The sequence below is a fragment of the Rhipicephalus microplus genome, chromosome 5 (genome assembly GCF_043290135.1).
Source record: "Rhipicephalus microplus isolate Deutch F79 chromosome 5, USDA_Rmic, whole genome shotgun sequence".
In the NCBI taxonomy this organism is placed as follows: Eukaryota; Metazoa; Arthropoda; class Arachnida; order Ixodida; family Ixodidae; genus Rhipicephalus; species Rhipicephalus microplus.
This window is the reverse complement of record NC_134704.1, coordinates 165,831,589-165,850,250: the sequence shown is the minus strand read 5'-3', so window position 1 is coordinate 165,850,250 and position 18,662 is coordinate 165,831,589. Positions and strand designations below refer to the sequence as shown.

Sequence of the window (18,662 nt, the reverse complement as noted above, 5' to 3'; positions counted from 1 at the left end):
GCAGCGCGCGCCTGCGAGCAACGTTACTAGATACTTTTTTTCAGTTTGCAAACTGCGGCGCCGCGAGTGTCACCCTTCCCTGTACCGGTCAAAAAGCCGCAAGCGCGCCCCCTCTCGGCGGTGCCGTCTGACAACGGCACCGACGCTGTCAGCGTTGGCGTGATCTGCATGGTGCCGGGTGTTTTTTAATGTCTTCAACTCAGTCATCGCTTTCCCTGTGAGCTACACAGCTCACATGTGTCATGTGACGGTTCTTGAATGTGAGAAAACATGCCTCGCTGCTTTGTGACTGGTTGCCGAAGTGGGTACGATTCGAAGAAATCCGCGGCCGAAAAGAGACATTTTTTCAAGCCTCCCGCTGACGAGGTGCGCCTTCAGAGATTTTAACCATAAATTAGAAAACAAGGAAAACTTAACTTAAATTGTCCTCTACGTGCCTAGTTCTCCAGTGTCTCAACGGCCCCTGAGGCACCGCTGCAATTTCCCGAGCGACTATTAGGTGCTTTCAACCGTGCACTTGTGCATGCATCGGCCACAATAGTGGGTGGTGGCCACAGACCGTTGTCATCAGTGCGCTGAAGGGCCAGATATTAAACGCTCCTGAATTTCGGCAGGCTGACAAGGGTTCGTGGCATTGATTAGGAGTAAACCCGTGTTGTGCAAACGTGACAGACGCCTGAGCGTCTCTCTTCGCCTGCCGCGATAGGCGGACCTAAGATGTGGCTATGGACAAGTTTAGGACGAGCCACTATGGCTTTTCAGGATCCACTCTTATCAATGGCGCTGCATCACACAGTGTGGCTCCGTGCCACCAAGATGCCTCATACACCCACGCAATTTCGTCCACAACCCACTTTCCGGTTAGCTCATAAAACAGCCGAGCTACCTCCGCGTAACTTAGCCCGAAGCTTAGATAGTGTCCACACGATCCCTGAAATTCTATCAGCTCCATTCCTACTCAACCCCTTGACTACCACAGGGTCCTCACCATCAGGCTCTCGACAAGGAAACCTGCAACACACCCTAAGTAGCTCTCCAAGTTGAACTCCCCACAAAACTGTTTCCACTCAAGAAGTCTGCCCACTTCCCCCATTACGATGATAAGGGGAAGCGAGCTCCTTCCAGTTAATCTCTCTTCTTCGGTAACTTTTGTTTGCCGCACCGATGTCGCGTTGGGTTGGCCACCGAACGGCACCCCAATCTCACTAAATATCTCATGGAATCGGTCGTGGTCTCGTTTTTCGGCGTCAACCGACTGATCAGAGACCGGGCAAGTACCCGCAGCACACGCTGCTGCCAGCCACGCTTCATACTCTGCATCGCTAAATTCCACGCCTTGCTCGAACGATATGCCAACTGACCCAACTTCTGGACAACAAAGGCGCAATTCACTCACATCCCCCAGCTTTCGAGGCTCCACCGGCCCCTGTGCCACGCACAAACGCTCACGGTGTCGCTCAACAATGCCTTCCGTGCCCTCCTCGGATATCTGTGGTTTACCTCGGCATGCTCCTTTTCGTGGAACTCCTCGGGCGCGGCTGTATCTTTCACGCCACCGCTTGCGACCCATCAGGCGACACGCAGCTTCCCTGGGATTTGTCGCCGTCCCCGCTGCTCATGACAACCTGGGTGATCATACCCTTTATGTACCGGTTCCCACCTGGCTTTCAGGGTTCTCGCTTTTTAACTGCCGCACTTTGCCCGTATTCAACGGGCCACTTTTCGGTGTCAGCTGTGCGCCGCCTGTCTTCTCCCCGCCTCCCGATATGCTCTCGGGAGCGCACTCATCTTTAAGCGATTTACACGCTTTTTTGACAGCAGGCAATCCGCTCGTGTTGTCAGTTGGTCAGTGAACGCGCAAAGCACGGGAACCATCCCATTTAGGTCAGCGCTAGCGCCACTTTAGCTAAACATCGTCAACGGGACCACCGCGAGCTTCACCTTCACTGTACCACCGAACGCAGATGTTAAGTTAATAGTACCTTGCGGCTTCACCATCTCCGGTGGGTTCGCGCTCTCCCGCAACAGAGTGAGCTCCGCCCCCCGTGTTCAAAGCCGCTCCGATATGCCTATCCTTACAATCCAGTGACATGGCGATAAAATCACTGTGTGCTACCAACGGCTCTCCCATCGAAACGCGGGGCATTTAGCTCTCGCTCTCAGCGCCCGGAACCCCTTCAGTCGGCTGTTTCTGGTGCTGAGGGAAATTCCATTTTCGGTGCCCTGCGCTACCGCAACAGTAGCATGCCCTGGACTTACGTTTTCCTTCTGCGCCTAGGCTTTCTCGGGCACCACGCCTCTTCACCATCTCATTCTGAGCTCTAGCTTTGCTCACGCTTTGCGATTCCGCTGGCTTTTGGTTCGCCTGTCTCGCAGCGCTGTTTGCACTATGTGCTTCCTGAAACGTTCGCAGCAACGCGGACATCTCTGGGGCTCTCATCCACGTTCTCCGTTCTTGGAGTGTCACATACCGCACGGCCTCCTCTGACGAATTTTTTTATTTGGTTAGCAACCAAAAGCTTGACTAGGCCTTCGAATGTCAATTTTCGGTGCCCTGCGCTACCGCAACTGTAGCATGCCTTGGACTTACGTTTTCCTTCTGCGCCTAGGCTTTCTCGGGCACCGCGCCTCTTCACCATCTCATTCTGAGCTCTAGCTTTGCTCACGCTTTGCGATTCCGCTGGCTTTTGGTTCGCCTGTCTCGCAGCGCTGTTTGCACTCTGTGCTTCCTCAAACGTTCGCAGCAACGCGGATATCTCTGGGGCTCTCATCCACGTTCTCCGTCCTTGGAGTGTCACATACCGCACGGCCCCCTCCGACGAATTTTTTTTATTTGGTTAGCAACCAAAAGCGTGACTAGGCCCTCGAATGTCAACACCCTCGTGCCTCAAGGTAAAAGTGGAGATAGCTCTCTCTATACGTGCCGAAAAAGATGTCCTGCCTTCGTTCACACGCTTCCTGGACCCCAGGAATCTTTTAAGATATTCCCCTGCTGAAAGTTTGACCTCGTCCAGCACCGTTTGCTTGGTTACCTGGCAATCTTTATGCTCCGTTGGGTTCAGTCGCGTGGACGAAAATGGGACTCTCTCTACTGCCAACGGGAACCAAACACCCCCAAATTTCTCCCGGTACTCTGTACGCTTTTAGGGCACTCTCCACAAACTCAAACCACACCGTGCTTCAGCCTCTGTTGGAAATTTGGGTAATACCTCTGGGAGAACTTTCGAGTTGCGTCCCAGTTCGCTACACGGATCCCGCTGGCCGAACTCGGGTCGACTCAACCAAGAGCTTCTGCCCATCATCAGTGAAAGTCTCTCCATTTCCAACCGCAACTCCTACAGTCTACGCTCCTGTGGGAAATTTCCGAAATGGTCATCTCTCTGGCTCTCCCGCGCAATACACTCTTCCGGGTTTGCCGCATCACTCTCGTCTCCCGACTCACGAATCGTGACCTGCACTTGCCTGTCCTGGTTCAAGTAGGCTAACCTCGTGTGCATAGGATACCTTAAAGCTCAAGAGAGGCAGTGGCACCCCTGAGATATAAGAACACCAGAGGCCTCACCACTTGTGATGCTGCTGCTCGCTGCCCTCTCGCCTTGCCCGCTCTTAGGCGCTCGACATCGCCCGATGTCGCCTGGGTTGTCGCAGCAGCTGTCATCGCGATTAATCGCGATGACAGCTGCTGGACCACTGACTTCCTCAAGTCGATGGCTGTCGCACCACAGCCTCCTCAGCTCAGTGGCTTGCTTCTTCATTGCAGAAGCTGATGTCTTGGCTTTCTTCATGCGTGTCCCCCGCAACAAGATGCACTCCTTGGTACGCACAGCGTTTCTTGTTGTCGTCGTCTCTATCTTGTTTGACTGCGCCAGTAAAACTCAACCTTCTACCCACTCCCTCCGTTCCCTTCAGCAGAGCTCTCTCAGCTGCTGGCTGCTGGTGCTACAGAAAGGAGTGGAAGGTTGGCTGCATGGTTTCCGCCTTGTCTTGTCATGGCTGCTGCTTCTTGTAAAGGATGGAGATCAACGCATTTCGATACGTTGCAACAACTCGACTTTGTGTACAGGAACTTATGTACAAATTTACAAGGCTTCACCATTGGAACCATCGCATATTGCTTCGGTAGAGCGGATAGTGCAGAGCACTGTCTGTTGTGACCAGAACGACCATGAGGAAACGGGAACCAGGTCTTAATCCCTCGGTTGCCCCTCCCAATTCTCCTCACGGCGAAACAAAACAATTCGGTCCGTTGATTGGAAAGACTAAACAGACTTCTTGCAGGCCTCTCCTCTCACTGTCTTATTCAAGCACTCGACCTCTTGGTCCGAGAGAGAGAGACGAAAGGACAGGCTGGCCCACGACGTTCCGCGAACTGCGCGAACGCACACGATGGTGGTGCCGTTCGGCTGTGGGCCCATGCCAATACTACGAGATGACTACGCTGTCCAGCGTGACAGCCGTCTCGCGTACTCAAATCAAGATGGATGGGTGTCGATAAACCAAATGTTTTCACGTCACCCGCCGGCACTCCGCTGACCGGCGACCACCTAGCTGATTGTTAAAAGCGGCGACCGACTGCGGTCTTCTTACTAGAACGGGCGTTCTTATGCCGGGATTATCGTTTCCCGAGACCCGGCTCCTTGGAAAGCACACCTTTTTGTGCCAAAGACGACTTACCTCCTTGCATGAGACGTCAGACCTTACATGACCACTCCAAGTTCACGCCTCACCAGTCGCGATATGCTGTCACAGGCGTCTGGAGCACGATATAGATCGAAAAAGGAGAACGTCGCTGCAGCATTCGCAAAGCGCTGGAACTTTTCGGTGATGCACCTGCTTTAGGCCTGTTCGGGCCGGCGGCATTCTTGAAATATGACACCAACAGACGACGAGCTATTTAACACCAGCTAGTTAGACACATCATCGGTGATACCCTTGTCAGGACACCTACGAGACCAAATTTGTTATTAAACCTCCTGTTAGAAAGTTTAATGTGATGCAACAGACACCCGGCAACGCGCCTCACACGAAGAGCACGAAGATCGCACAAATCCCATGCACAATGCTGGTTGCTTGAGGTGGCTACCAAAGGCTTCAGCCAGTTTGTTGGAACTTCCGCGTGAAGTACGACCACTTCTACGAGTGCATTAGTCAGCAAGTGGAACTGCTGCGAACAACACGTAGCTAGATGAAGCGCTCCAGGAGGCTACAACTATAAAAAACAACGAAATTTTCTCAAACGAAGCGCGATAATGCACTAAATTTGCTAGATCGCCAGTTAGTGTACCCTCCCCCCCACCCCCATTCGCTTCATTGAAGAGATGGTAACCCTACTATCATATGAGCAGTAAACGTCTTACCTATGGCATTTTCTTAGCACAATTCCCCGCATTATAAAGGGCATCGTGTGCAACCACAACGCATAACGACATGTCACTCATAGCTGGCAGGCCCATACTGAACGGAAATAAGTGCACCAAACCAACAAAAAGTTCGCAAAGCGACAAACATGATCATTGCCTTGTGAACAGCAGACAATGCAGTGGTGCCTCAATTCCGTCAAATCCATCACTTTGACATATGCGTTGGCACACACGCACATTGTTCGAAGCCAGTTGCCAGAGTCGGGGCAACCTTTAAAATTCATTTCTAAAAAATCTTCTCATCTCTTCAGCCTTTATTTGGGTACGAATGATGGAAACGTGCAATTCAACGTAACACGCGAATTTCATGGATATCTATTGATATCGAGAAGTCGTCGAGGTTGGCCTTTGAACGCCATCCTCTGCAGTTATATGTAGCTGTGCCCACGTCTACTATCCTCTCGAGCAGCAGTGCTTCATATCAGGTTACCGCTTCTGTTGTGACTGATATACATGTTGCTGAAGCATTGTTACGCACTGTAAAGAAAAGGTGACACAAAACGTATGCTGCTGTTTAAGAGACATCTGTGCCGTGAATTTTTACATATGTTTCGCGCCACTTTGTAAAGTTTTGCTCAATAAAAAATCACAACACATTTCCATTCCATCAGCATGTTTTCTATACCATCAATTCCCAAGGTTCGTGAGATCTGCCAAATTTCAAGTGATCAGAAACAAAATTGTGTACAAAAACATGCCACACGTGTTTTACGTTTCAATGTCCTCCACAGTAAAACTCTCATTCATGGGGGCCGCATGCGTCCCGCCACCCGTATTTGGAAACGTCGTGCATTATTTCTTTTTTACTTAAAAATAATGTCTGCCTAAGCTACGCCGACATGCTGATCTAAAGCACTGTTTTTGTAAGGCGCCACCTGTTGTCAACGTATTCCTAAGCGTAACCTTGAGACAATACTATTTTAGAATCGGCGTCAAGACGTTGCCCATTTTAGAAAATGATATCCACATGTTATTGCAAGACACCTTGGCCACTAAGCGTCTTCAGAAAACACCCGTGTATGTGTTACTAAAGCTCTTGTTTTCAATGATAACGTTTGCTGACAAGGTGTGCGCCCCAACGCCTGCCTACCCTGCCTCTGCTCTTAGCTTCTTTTCCAATGCGGTCTTTGCGGGACTAAATTCTGGGACTGGGGCTACCTGCGAAAGATGACACTGAGACCGCTGTCTTGTACAGATAACTTTACAATTTGAAATTCTGGATACCCCAACCGTACGTTCTCCACTTATTCATCACGAAAATAACGCATCAGAAGCAGGGCAGGGACAGCAGAAAGATGGTTATGTCCTTTTACAGAAATTTATTCGCGCCTATTGCTTCTGCCTGTCCCACATCAGTGTATGAACACTTAGAGTGGCCTCTTTGCACTACATTTTTGTGCTCTTTTTCAACCTCTCAAATCCCCAAGGCTATTTTTGACATTGACTGCCGCCCTTGACTTTTTTTCAGTTGTTGGTATTAGTTTTATTAGAGGTATGCAGGACAGTTCAACGCCAACGTACTCACAAAGCTTCATCCCTCTTCTAACTTTTGAAAACGTTTTAACTAATACGTAGCGCATTTATTTCTATCCAAAAGTACCGAAAAAAATGAGGTTTACTTATGTTTCAGAGACCACAATGTTTATTGTTGTTATTAGGTGGTAATGAAGAAGAGCTGCACTGTAACACATACCAACTTTAGCAAACGCGGCGCTGCTTCTGACGCAGACGAAGACTTTCTAGTGCATCAACTGTGCTAGGCCACTTCCTGTTCTTTTGCATTCTTCTCAGTCTGACAGTCCTCATCGCTCTCCTGGGCTTCGTACTCCACCTGTAACGACACTGAGGCTCCCGTTATTCTGGAGGAACACGTGAAGTGGACTTCTAGGTAAGCTGCGCCGTACACACTACAGCACGATACATCGCCTGCGAATGCACTCAATGCAGCATCTATGGTGGTGGTGGCAAGTACTACTCCTGCAGCCTCTGCAGAGGGAACTACAGACCATGTCCCTGTTGTAGTAAATAACAAAGACGTAGATACCATCAGGTCAGCTATCATAAATACAAGAAAACAGGCACGAGATCGGCGATCAAGCACCGTCATCTAGGTCCGCCTGCGTTCCTTTAGAGCTACCACCCGCTTGCTCAGTCCTTCAATAAACCCCCTTTACATTTGTTGGATCGTGCTGGGTAAATACATCACCTACACCCTGGAACTCCGATCCCGCACCATGCCGTCGACCATGCAAGTTGACGCTGTCCAACACACAGCCCCTCTCGCGGCCGCTACTTGCCCCGGCCCGGTTCACCAGCGAGACACCCTAATCTTTTCGGGCGCCGAAGACCAGGACGTCGAGGACTGGCTGTCGTCCTACGAAAAAGTCAGTGGACCAAACAGGTGGCATGACGCTGCTAAGTTGAGCGCCGTCAAGTTTTACTTAGCTAATGTGGCGAAACTGTGGTACACAAACCACGAATCCCAGTTCGAAAACTGGGCCACTTTCAAGCAGGCAATATCCTCAGTTTTCGGTCGCCCTGCCGTGCGGAAGTTGCGCGCCGAACAATGCCTGCGCTCACGGGCACAAGAACCTGGCGAAACGTTTACCGCCTATATCGAAGATATACTCGATCTCTGCAGGCGCGTCGATGACGCAATGAGCGAAAGTGCCAAGATCCAGCACATTATGAAAGGTGTTGATGACGACGCATTTCAAATGCTCCTTGCGAAGTCTTCTGGTACGGTGTCTGAAGTGGTAACTCTGTGCCAGAACTACAACGAATCGCGACGGCAACGAGCTCTCACCCGTCGTCCATTTCAGCCTAATCAACCACTAGCTGCACTGAACGTCGTACCTGACCACTCCCGCCTTCTAGCACAAATGAAAGACTTTGTGCGTGAGGAGGTCGCACGTCAGCTTTCCCTCCTGCCGTTTTGTCAGCGCCAAGAGCTCCCGCAGCAGCATCAAGAGCAACCAGCGACACCATTAGCTCCCATGCTCCGACATGCACTTCAGGACCAGATTGCCGAGGCTATGCCCGTACCCTTTCAGCAGCAGGTTGTCGCCGCGCCTCGTACTTATGCTGACGCAGTAAAGAGGCAGCAGCCACACCAGCCCTCGCCATTCAATGGACTGCCGCATGCCACCACTCCTACTGAGTCTTCCGTCGCATGGGCTCCTCCCCTGGCTACCACAGCCTCGACTCAGCCGTATGCCGCGTGCGCGGCGGCCCTCGCTGCAAATGCCTGGCGAACGCACGATAACCGGCCGATCTGTTTTCGTGTGGCGGCCCTGGCCATATCTCCCGATACTGCCGTCGTCGCGTGCCCGCCTACACAGACGTCCGACCACAAAGCAACTACATGGACCGACCCCCTTTTGGTTATGAAAGTTCGGATCGTCAGTCAAACACGTCTTCCCGTCACTATCCAGCAACTTCGTCTCGTCGCTCACCTTCACCCAATCGATCGACGCTCCTTGTCACCCATGCGTCCACGACCAGCCCCTCAAAATGAGGGAAACTAGCCGTCGCAGTTCAAGGGGCAAGAACTGCGCTATCGAAATGTTCAAGTCCTCGCACCTTGCCGTCAAATATAGTCGAAGTTTTTGTAGACGGCGCCCATGCATACGCTCTTGTGGATACCGTTGCCGCTGTGTCTGTTATAGAGGCCAAACGTTTCCGCAAGCTCCGAGAGGTTACCACGCCACTTGATATGATGTCCTTACGTGCAGAAAATGGAGACCCTTTTCGACCTATAGCCGCCTGCACTGCCCGACTCGCAATTGCGGAGGACCAATACATTGTTGAGTTTATCGTCCTTTCCTCGTGCTCTCATGACATCATACTTGGCTGGGATTTCCTATCGCGTAATCGTGCCGTTATAGATTGTGCCCGTTCCGAACTTGAACTGCTTCCGTTGTTCGACCAGCCCTACGACCACACTAATCAAGCCGCGCACAAGCTAGTTGTCAAAGAGGACACTGACATTCCACTGACAACAGCTGTTTTGCTCCCTGTGGTCTCCGAAGGCATGCGTGATGAAGTTGCATTTTTTGAGCCATCAAGCCTCTTTTAAAGTCGGAAACCACTTCTGCTCCCTTATTCAGCCCTCTCAATTTCTAATGGAGCCAGTGCTTTCTGCCTTATCAATCCCTTTCCGCATACCTTCAAACTGTTTAAAGGCGAGTCTCTTGGATGCGTACAGCCCATTGATAACGGACAAATTTTTACCGTGCCGCAAGAATCATCCCAAAGTGACCTCGCCGCCGTAAGTGCTCTTAACCACTCTGATCTACAGGCTTCGAAAGTGTTCGATTCAGGGATTGCAGACGGACTGTCACCATCTGAACGATCTGAACTCCTCCAACTGCTGTACCAGTACCGCGAATCATTCGATGTCGTTCAACCTTCACTTGGCCGCACTTCTATCACTCTGCATTACATCGATACCGGCTTCCATGCGCCACTACGACAGCGACCATATCGTGTGTCTCCGGCGGAACGCCAAGTTATTACCGAACAGGTGAACGATATGCTGCAACGCGGCGTCATTCAACCTTCACAAAGTCCATGTGCCTCACCTGTAGTGCTCGTTAAAAAAAAGGATGGTTCCGTTCGCTTCGGCATGGATTACCGGCGCCTAAAGAAGATCACTCGAAAAGACGTGTATCCTTTACCCAGGATTGACGATGCCCTTGATACTTTACAACGTGCCGAGTTTTTTTCATCAATAGATTGGCGCTCAGGCTACTGGCAGGTCCTCCTTGCAGATGCCGATCGACCAAAAACAGCCTTCGTGACACCGGATGGTCTGTATGAGTTTATTGTCATGCCCTTCGGCCTCTGCAATGCGCCTGCCACCTCCGAGCGCATGATGGACTCGGTTCTTCAGGGTTTGAAATGACAATTCTGTCTCTGCTATCTCGACGATATTGTCGTCTTTGCGCCAGACTATGGAACACATCTCGAGTGCCTCAAACACGTCCTCACGTGCCTGAAGAATGCTCAGCTCCAACTCAACCTCAAGAAGTGTCACTTCGCTGCTCGGCAACTTACGATTCTCGGGCACATCGTATCGAAGACGGTATACTTCCAGACCCGGCTAAGTTACGTGCTGTCGCCGACTTCCCCAAACTAACGACTATGAAGCAGTTACGGAGCTTTGTGGGGTTATGCTCCTACTTTCGCTGGTTCATGCGCAACTTCGCCTCTATCATTGCGCCTTTGACCGATCTTATAGGCAGCACCACTGATATTTCGTCATGGTCTTCTGAGTGTGACCAAGCCTTCTGTACCCTTCGTCGTCTCCTCACGTCACCACCAATACTGCGTCACTACGATCCTACGGCTGCAACTGAGGTCCACACCGATGCCAGTGGTGTCGGCCTCGGTGCGGTTCTCGCGCAACGCAAGCATGGATTCGCCGAGTATGTCGTCGCCTACGCCAGCAGAACTCTCACCAAGGCTGAATCAAACTACAGCGTCACCGAGAAGGAATGTTTGGCGATCGTTTGGGCGCTTGTAAAGTTCCGCCCATACCTTAGTGGCCGTGCTTTCGATGTAGTAACGGACCACCACGCATTATGCTGGTCATCTTCACTTAAGGAGCCATCGGGTCGTCTTGCCCGTTGGGCTCTTCGGCTTCAAGAATATGACATTCGCGTTGTATATTCTTCCGGTCACAAGCATACCGATGCTGATGCACTGTCACGATCTCCCCTATCCCCGGACATTGCATCTGTTTCCTCGGACAACACATTGTCAGCTCTTGATGAGAACACCATCTCCTCTGCACAACGCAATGACCCATGGATAGCTTCGCTTCTTGACGCGTTATCCGAGGCACCGAAACTTCCAACCACTCGAACCCTCCGCCGCCAGGCTCCGCACTTCAGTATTCGGGCTGGCCTTTGGTACCGGCACAACTATTCAGAAGATGGTAGGAAATGGCTACTAGACATTCCCCGAACGCTGCGCTCTACCGTCGGCACGTCGTTTCATTCCGACACGCAATGTGCTCACGCCCGTGTTTTCAAGACCTACGAGCGCCTACGGATAAGGTATTACTGGCGCGGAATGTTTACCTTCGTCCGCCAGTTCAATCGCAGCTGCCACGAATGCCAGCGGCGGAAAAGCCCGCCACATCCCGCAACAGGTTCATTGCAGCCACTTCCATGTGCAGACTGCCCATTCGACCGTGTAGGAATGGAACTCTACGGACCACTACCATTAACAACGGCAGGTAACCGATGGGCTATCGTGGCAGTGGGTCATCTAACACGGTACGCTGAAACTGCTGCTCTCCCCCCAGCTGCAGCACAAGACGTTGCACCTTTCATACTCAATCGTTTTATGCTTCGTCATGGTCCTCCTCGAGAACTCCTCAGTGACCGAGGGCGTGTTTTCCTCTCCGATGTAATACAAGCACTTCTTCAACATTGCCATATTGTTCACCGGAAGAGTACAGCCTACCACTCACAGACGAATGGCTTGACTGAGCGGTTTAATCGTGTTCTGGGGGACATGCTCGCTACGCATGTCGCTTCTGGTCAAACAAACTGTGTCCTCATTCTCCTATTTGTGACATACGCGTATAACACCGCTACGCAAGTCACTACCGGGTTTTCCCCATTTTTTCTCCTGTATGGTCGCCAACCATCGCGCACCATCGACACTTTACTGCCATACTCGCCAGATCCCTCCGAATGCAAGCCTGTCTCGGAAGCCGCTCGTTACGCAGAGGAGTGCCGCAACCTAGCCAAGCGGCTTACTACATCCGACCAACAGCGCCAGAAGCAGACCCGTGACGACGACCATCGTTCTGCACCAACGTTCGTTCCTGGAGCACTTGTATGGCTTCATGTACCGCCCTGCGCCCCTGGTGTATCACCCAAGCTACTATCTAATTATCCTGGTCCCTACCGCATGGTCGAGCGTGCTTCACCTGTGAACTACGCCATTGAACCCCTCACGCCACCGAGCGACCGTCGTCAGCGTGGACGTGATATCGTTCACGTAAACCGTCTGAAGCCCTACTTTGAGCCGCTTGTCCCCACGTGTTAGATTGCCAGGATGGCTTCAACTTTTTCGCCGGGGGTAATTGTAGTGAATAAGAAAGACGTTGATACCATCAGGTCAGCTATCATCAACACAAGAAAAAAGGCACGAGATCGGCAATCAAGCACCGTCATCTGGGTCCGCCTGCGTTCCTTTGGAGCTACCACCCACTTGCTCAGTCCTTCAATAAACCCCCTTTACACTGTACACAAGCGACGGCACGATGAGCAGGACAGCTCCGATTTTTCGGAGAAAAGGGAGAAGATATTGACCAAGTGCCCTTCACAGTTGTGCCCTGCAAGAAAAAAAAAGAGGTACTGGCGTTCTTGTCGTCTTCCAACCTACTGTACAAAGAGGAAGCTTATGGAAGGTCAACCCTAATATTGTGGCATCTGTGGTTGTAACGTCGTCTCAACAGAAAAATCTCAATCATCGCCTCAACCAGAATGAAAGCTTTTTGGTCACAGTGTCAACACTGCCCGTGGCATACAGTTAGCTCATTGTGACAGAACAGGCTGGCGTAGCTGTAGAAGCCCGAGTTCCGTACTCATACATGGTGAATTATGATAAAATACAAGATGTCCCGCTGAGCTACTCGAATGAGAACTACAAGACTATCACGAAATCAAGGTGTCATTTCAGCAAGGAGGCTCACTACCTTCACACCAGAAGAGACAACAAAAGTCAGAGATACGCCGTCAATCTGTCATTTTCGAATTTGGAAAAGATTCACCACTACCTAAAAGAGTTACGCTGGGTTCCTGTAGTTACCCGGTCGCCGAATACGTCGGGGGAGCTACCCAGGGTTACAAGTGTCAAACGCATGGTCACATCTTGAGACACTGCACAGGCCCGCTGCGCTGCAAAGTGTGTGGTGGGCCTCACTCGCACCAGGACTGCACCTCAAGAGCACAACCTGAATATGCGAACTGCGGTGGCCCACACCTTGCTTCATATAGAGGATGCATTAAAGAAGGCTGATACACTCGCACGCACGTTGGAACAAGCACAAGAGAAACCACCAAGGCGGTATTAATGTGGTCCTAATCCTGATGTGGTATTCACGAGTATGAAAGACGTCTCCCAGGAGCAACCACCACAAAGCCAAAAGACGTCTGGTAACTCGTGCGCAGCAGATGTTACTAAACTAAACGTTGGAAATTCACGATGAATTAATGTTATTTTCATCGTTCAACACAACCTGAAAATTTCAGCAGACTACTCATAGGCATTCGCAGAGATCTTCCGGACTCCGAAATGAGCATCTCGCACCACAGTGACAATGAATATGAATGTGCCATCTGTGGCGTCTCGATATGCCGAGTGCCACGCTCTTGGAACACAGACGCAATTGACACGGTCGGAACCAATCAAACCAAACACATTAATTTATCTCATTTAAAACGATAATATCGTCCGCATAATTATTATAGAACTATCGTGATCAACACGCTAAGGCATCCTTGAAAATATTACCTTACACTCCAAAAACATGAGAAGCAAGGCGGTGTCGCCATTCACTGACTCATCACAAGGGCCCCCGGCAGACGGCCCGCGGGGCCGTGCACCGTGGTCACCCTGCGAGAGACAACCGTTTGCGCCAAACGGCACCAGCCGAAGAGACTCGCTCAACTCTCTCTGCCGCCACGAAGGCTTGCCTGCCAATAGGAGTCTCCGCTGGCTCTATCGCTTTAACAACCTTGATGGCGATGATAGTGGTTGTCAACCCTCACGAGCACAACGCCACCTACTGCGCCACAGTTGCGACCCCTGAGTGTGGCTTCAGCGCCAGACAAGTGAGCAACGAGACACAAAAACCACCTCCCTCCTCACACACCCATCACAGCAATAGGTAAACAATAATACACCCTTATTGGAGTATGCCTGGAGCCCAGGTAGGCCTTTCGACACTTCAAGACGTGAAAATTAGACAATAACACCTTCTACAAACATACTTTCTGGAGACTTTCATGTTTACAATGAAATTCGTGGCATTTCACACACTTGTACGTGAGTAAACAAGCTCGCTGAACTACTTTCAGAACAGTTCGTTGAACCTCTAAATATCTTCGGTATTACATATCTACGAGGCTCTTCTACTTCCAGCAGCATCGACGTGACCTTCGCAGCAAGCTCAGATGCCCGTAAATTTCACTGGCGCACCGGCTTAGAAACACGTGGTAGCAATCGCTACCCTATTATTATATCAGCTCTTGGTGCGAAGATCTACAGATTGAGATGCATACAAAGACGCCGCTAGCAAATGAATTACTATTGCAACCAAGGACGAACAACTACTCACTACAATATTTCATTGCCCAAGAGCATGCATACACATTTTAACTAAAAGTGACAGATCTTCGTGAAACGATGAAAAAATTCCAAAATGGTGTGCAATTCGCAGATGAGCTGAAAGAAAAGTCTTGCACACAAAGTGTTTGAAGACCTTCGAGCTTGCCGATGGACATAACGTCATATTCGACTTTACCTGGATAAACGTAGCTGGCAAAGATGGCGCGACTTTTGCTCCCCACTGGATGTTTGTCAACTAGTAGCCAAGCTTTCGCACCTCTTTTGTCAACCGGTAGTCAAAGTTTGGCAGACACTCCATCAGCTTCACCCTTTTGCCGAACTTTTCTTTCACAAACGAAAATCTCTCAAACAGCTGTCAGATGTATACTGCATACTGTTATCATCAGCTTCAGTGTTTTGGAACTCTTCCGCAAGTCAGTCTGACAACTCACGAGACGCAGTGCCAGAATTAGACTTGCCTTTCACTATTGAAAAATTTAGCCCTGCAATCAGTGAATCAAACAGGCACACATCACCTTGCCACGACTCAATGAGCTATGAAACCATCCCAAAGTTACTCAACACCACCCGGCTACGACTCATAGAATATTATAATTTTTCATTACTGTCTGGCGAGGTTTCCACGGAATTGAAGCTCGCTGAAATAGTGCCTATTTCGAAACCTGGTAAGCAGTCAATAGGCTACGTCTCTTTCCGGTCCGTACCCCTTCTGCGTTGCGTTGGCAAGCTTATATAGAGGAAGGTTCAAAACAACTGACACAAACAACGGACAAGCCACGACAAATTTCCCGAAGAAATTAATGGTCATCCAAGGCAGATGAGCTGTCGATAATGTCATCCCACTTGTCTCTTCACTCGTAGAAAACCTCTTTGCTGGACGTATCCCAACAGCTATCTGTTTTTCCTCGACATCAAAGCAGCTTTTCACTCTGTCTTTCACTATGTCCATCTCGCAGCGATGGTCACTGTTGGCCACGGAGGAAAGCTGTGCTAATATATTGAGAGCAATTTAAAGAACGGAAGATATATATGTGCACTCCAAATGGTCCCACACAGTGCTACGCAGTAAAGAAGGGCGTACCCTCGGGTGCGGTGCTCAGTCCAGTCTTTTCAACATCACCCCTATATATATAACAAGGTTATTGCCACGAGAAATGCACGTCATTATTTACACCGATGATATCTATATTTGGTGCGCTTCAAGTTCGCGTTTTGTCACCAAACAACACCATCAAAAAGCTTTGCTTAACCTCTCAACGTATTTGGCTCTCGGAGGCATGCTTTTTTACGAGAAATAAAATGACCAATTCTCCGCTCCTCCCTATCGAAAAAAAAACGTCCGTTATAAGAACGGTAGATTCCACCACGCTGGATTATAGTGCTAGAATTATTGGTGGCACATGGTGGATCATGGAGTGCCGGCAAGGCTGGAGCATCAAATGGCGTCACAATCACCATGACGAGCTGCCACTAAATAAATATAAAAAGAATAATTGTATAGAAAACGATGCAGAAAGCACCCGTTAAAAAGAAGAAACATGACCACGAGGATTCAAACGTGGAACCTTCGGAGTTTTAACTGAGCACGCCAACCACTGCGCTTTAGCGACTTGTACGAGTTTGCTTTTAAATCGCCAGTGAACTTTCTGATTGGCCGTTCAACTTCAGTTTTTTTTTTGTTGCTTACTCCAGGAGATCTACGCCTGCTACTAAAACTGGCACATTTATTTAACACAAACAACTGCTGCCTAGAACAAATTACACTGCGATAATGGCAACAGCGCTATGTTTTTCTCTTAAAATTCGCAACCACACAAAAGAAAACCAACTGAACTGATGATCAGGTACAGTTTAGCGGCGGTTACTGTCAAGTTTATTATCCGTTTCGCGCTCGTACTAAAAGGCGACATCTGCTCAGGCTTTATGACGCCTCTAGGCTCATTTGATAGATACGCCCACATATTTGATTGAGTATTGCAATTTTTTTTGCGCCACATACAGTGCAGTCGTAACAGCGCACTGCTGTAGCTCTATCGATAGCTACAACTACGTACAGCTACATAATAAAACGAATGCAATGCGCAGAAGACATATATGCTATCATATTGGTTCAGTAAACATGTGAATAGAAAAGTCTATGTTCTCGCATAAAAGCCAGAGAAGTGCCGGCTGAACGGCGGCTGTCGGTTACGGCAGGCGTATGATTGCAGGAAGGGCTGGTACCGCGTTGCATTGATGTTTGTCGCTTCTTGTGCGGACACTGTACACTACAAAAATGATTCGTTTAGGGTAAATAATGCCAAGGCTATGCTGTAAGTGGGTCTTACTCGTTGAAATCATGTATTCTGAAACCCAAAAGTGCCGGTAACACTTGTACGGGCTCAGTCGGGAGGCCTAACTTTTCGTGGAAATCATGGTACAGAAGAGTGAAAGTCAAACTCCCTGGGACTCGTCTCAATGTATGACAAAGGTAGAGGTTGATGTATTTTAGCGTCGCACGCACTTTGTTAACATTAAAGTACGGCTCAAGAATGGGGTCTGCAAGAATCGGCAGGCTGTCGTTTCTAGCGTGGTGACATCAAGTGGCGGCTGTATTCTGGTCTACTGTTGAAAGGGGTAATTGTGGATTGGAGCTTTTTTATTGCACGACAACTCCGCGGCAATGTAACACATTTACTATTGCTGTTCACAGCGACTTTCTAGTCTTCTAAACATGACAACATACCACCATATTGCACATGTCCAACTAATATTACGTACACGAAATGTAAACATTCACGGCATTCTACGCTCCACAAACATTAAAGCGTTGTTGACACCACAGCAAAAAAAACGTGCTAGAACGCGTAATGAGCGTTGTTGGTTTCTTTATACCGTAAGCATATTTGTCTCTGCATTCCGGAGTGAAACACTACGAATAGTTAGGTGATTTCACATACTGTCATCTTCTTTTTCCTCATGCCACCATCGTCCAACAAGCTTTCATCATGCCACCGTCATCAAGATTGTTAACCAAGCTCTCCACCAAACAAGTTCTAGTCACCACCATCAGCCAGCATTTTCCAATGTCGTCACGATAGGCTCGCCACCACCACCACCACCGTCTGCCACCATTTTCTGAAATCTCGCCGTTATCAGCCATTATGACCAGGACAGCTTCCACCATATCCACTATTATTCCCACCATAACCACCAACGATACCAGCATCTACCAACCCAGAATTTTCAATAGGGCTCCTCAGTGGCTAGCCGCTGACCTATGTACAGTGTCAGTGATTTCTCGGTATAGCCTTCAACAGCAATGCTTTATGGTCTCCTCCGGTGAAGAAACTTCGAACTATAATAGCTGCGGCATTGAAACCCTTCAAATCCATGGCAAGAACAAAACGGGGACGTGCATGCTACTTGATGGTTCTGCTTGAGAAATTGTATATAGAAGAAACCTTGCGTTACTGCCCACCGGAGCTTCACCGGTTATCACCAGCAAACAAAAAAACATTAGAAGCCGCACGAAACACTTGTATACGAATCAGTCCATGCCTCCCGAAGAGCTCATCAGCCTCGGGAGCCGAAGCGGAAACGGGATGCCTCCCGCTAGATGTCATCTCCACACAAGAAACTGATGCGCACTCCTTCTCAGCCTCTCCAACAAGGGAAGAAGCATTTTCTGTACCGTGTACCTGTTACAGCAATTCTGCATTCGGCCAAGCTGTGCAAATGCAGCAACTTTACAGCTATTACACCGGCTGAGCAGTTGATGCCTCCGAGATATTCTCCCTGGACGCTTTCACCTCTTGATAATAAATCATTTGTACCAGACATCAAAGAAGCCAAGAGACGTATCGCGCGGACGGACGGCAGACGACAAAT

At 49.5% G+C, this 18,662-nt stretch overlaps 1 protein-coding gene across 1 annotated transcript in view; it reads left to right on the top strand.

Moving 5' to 3' along the window:
• LOC142817431 (uncharacterized) overlaps positions 1-18,662 on the top strand; it is a 72,594-nt gene that overhangs the window by 52,689 nt on the left and 1,243 nt on the right. The gene's annotated exons all lie outside the window — the stretch shown is intronic.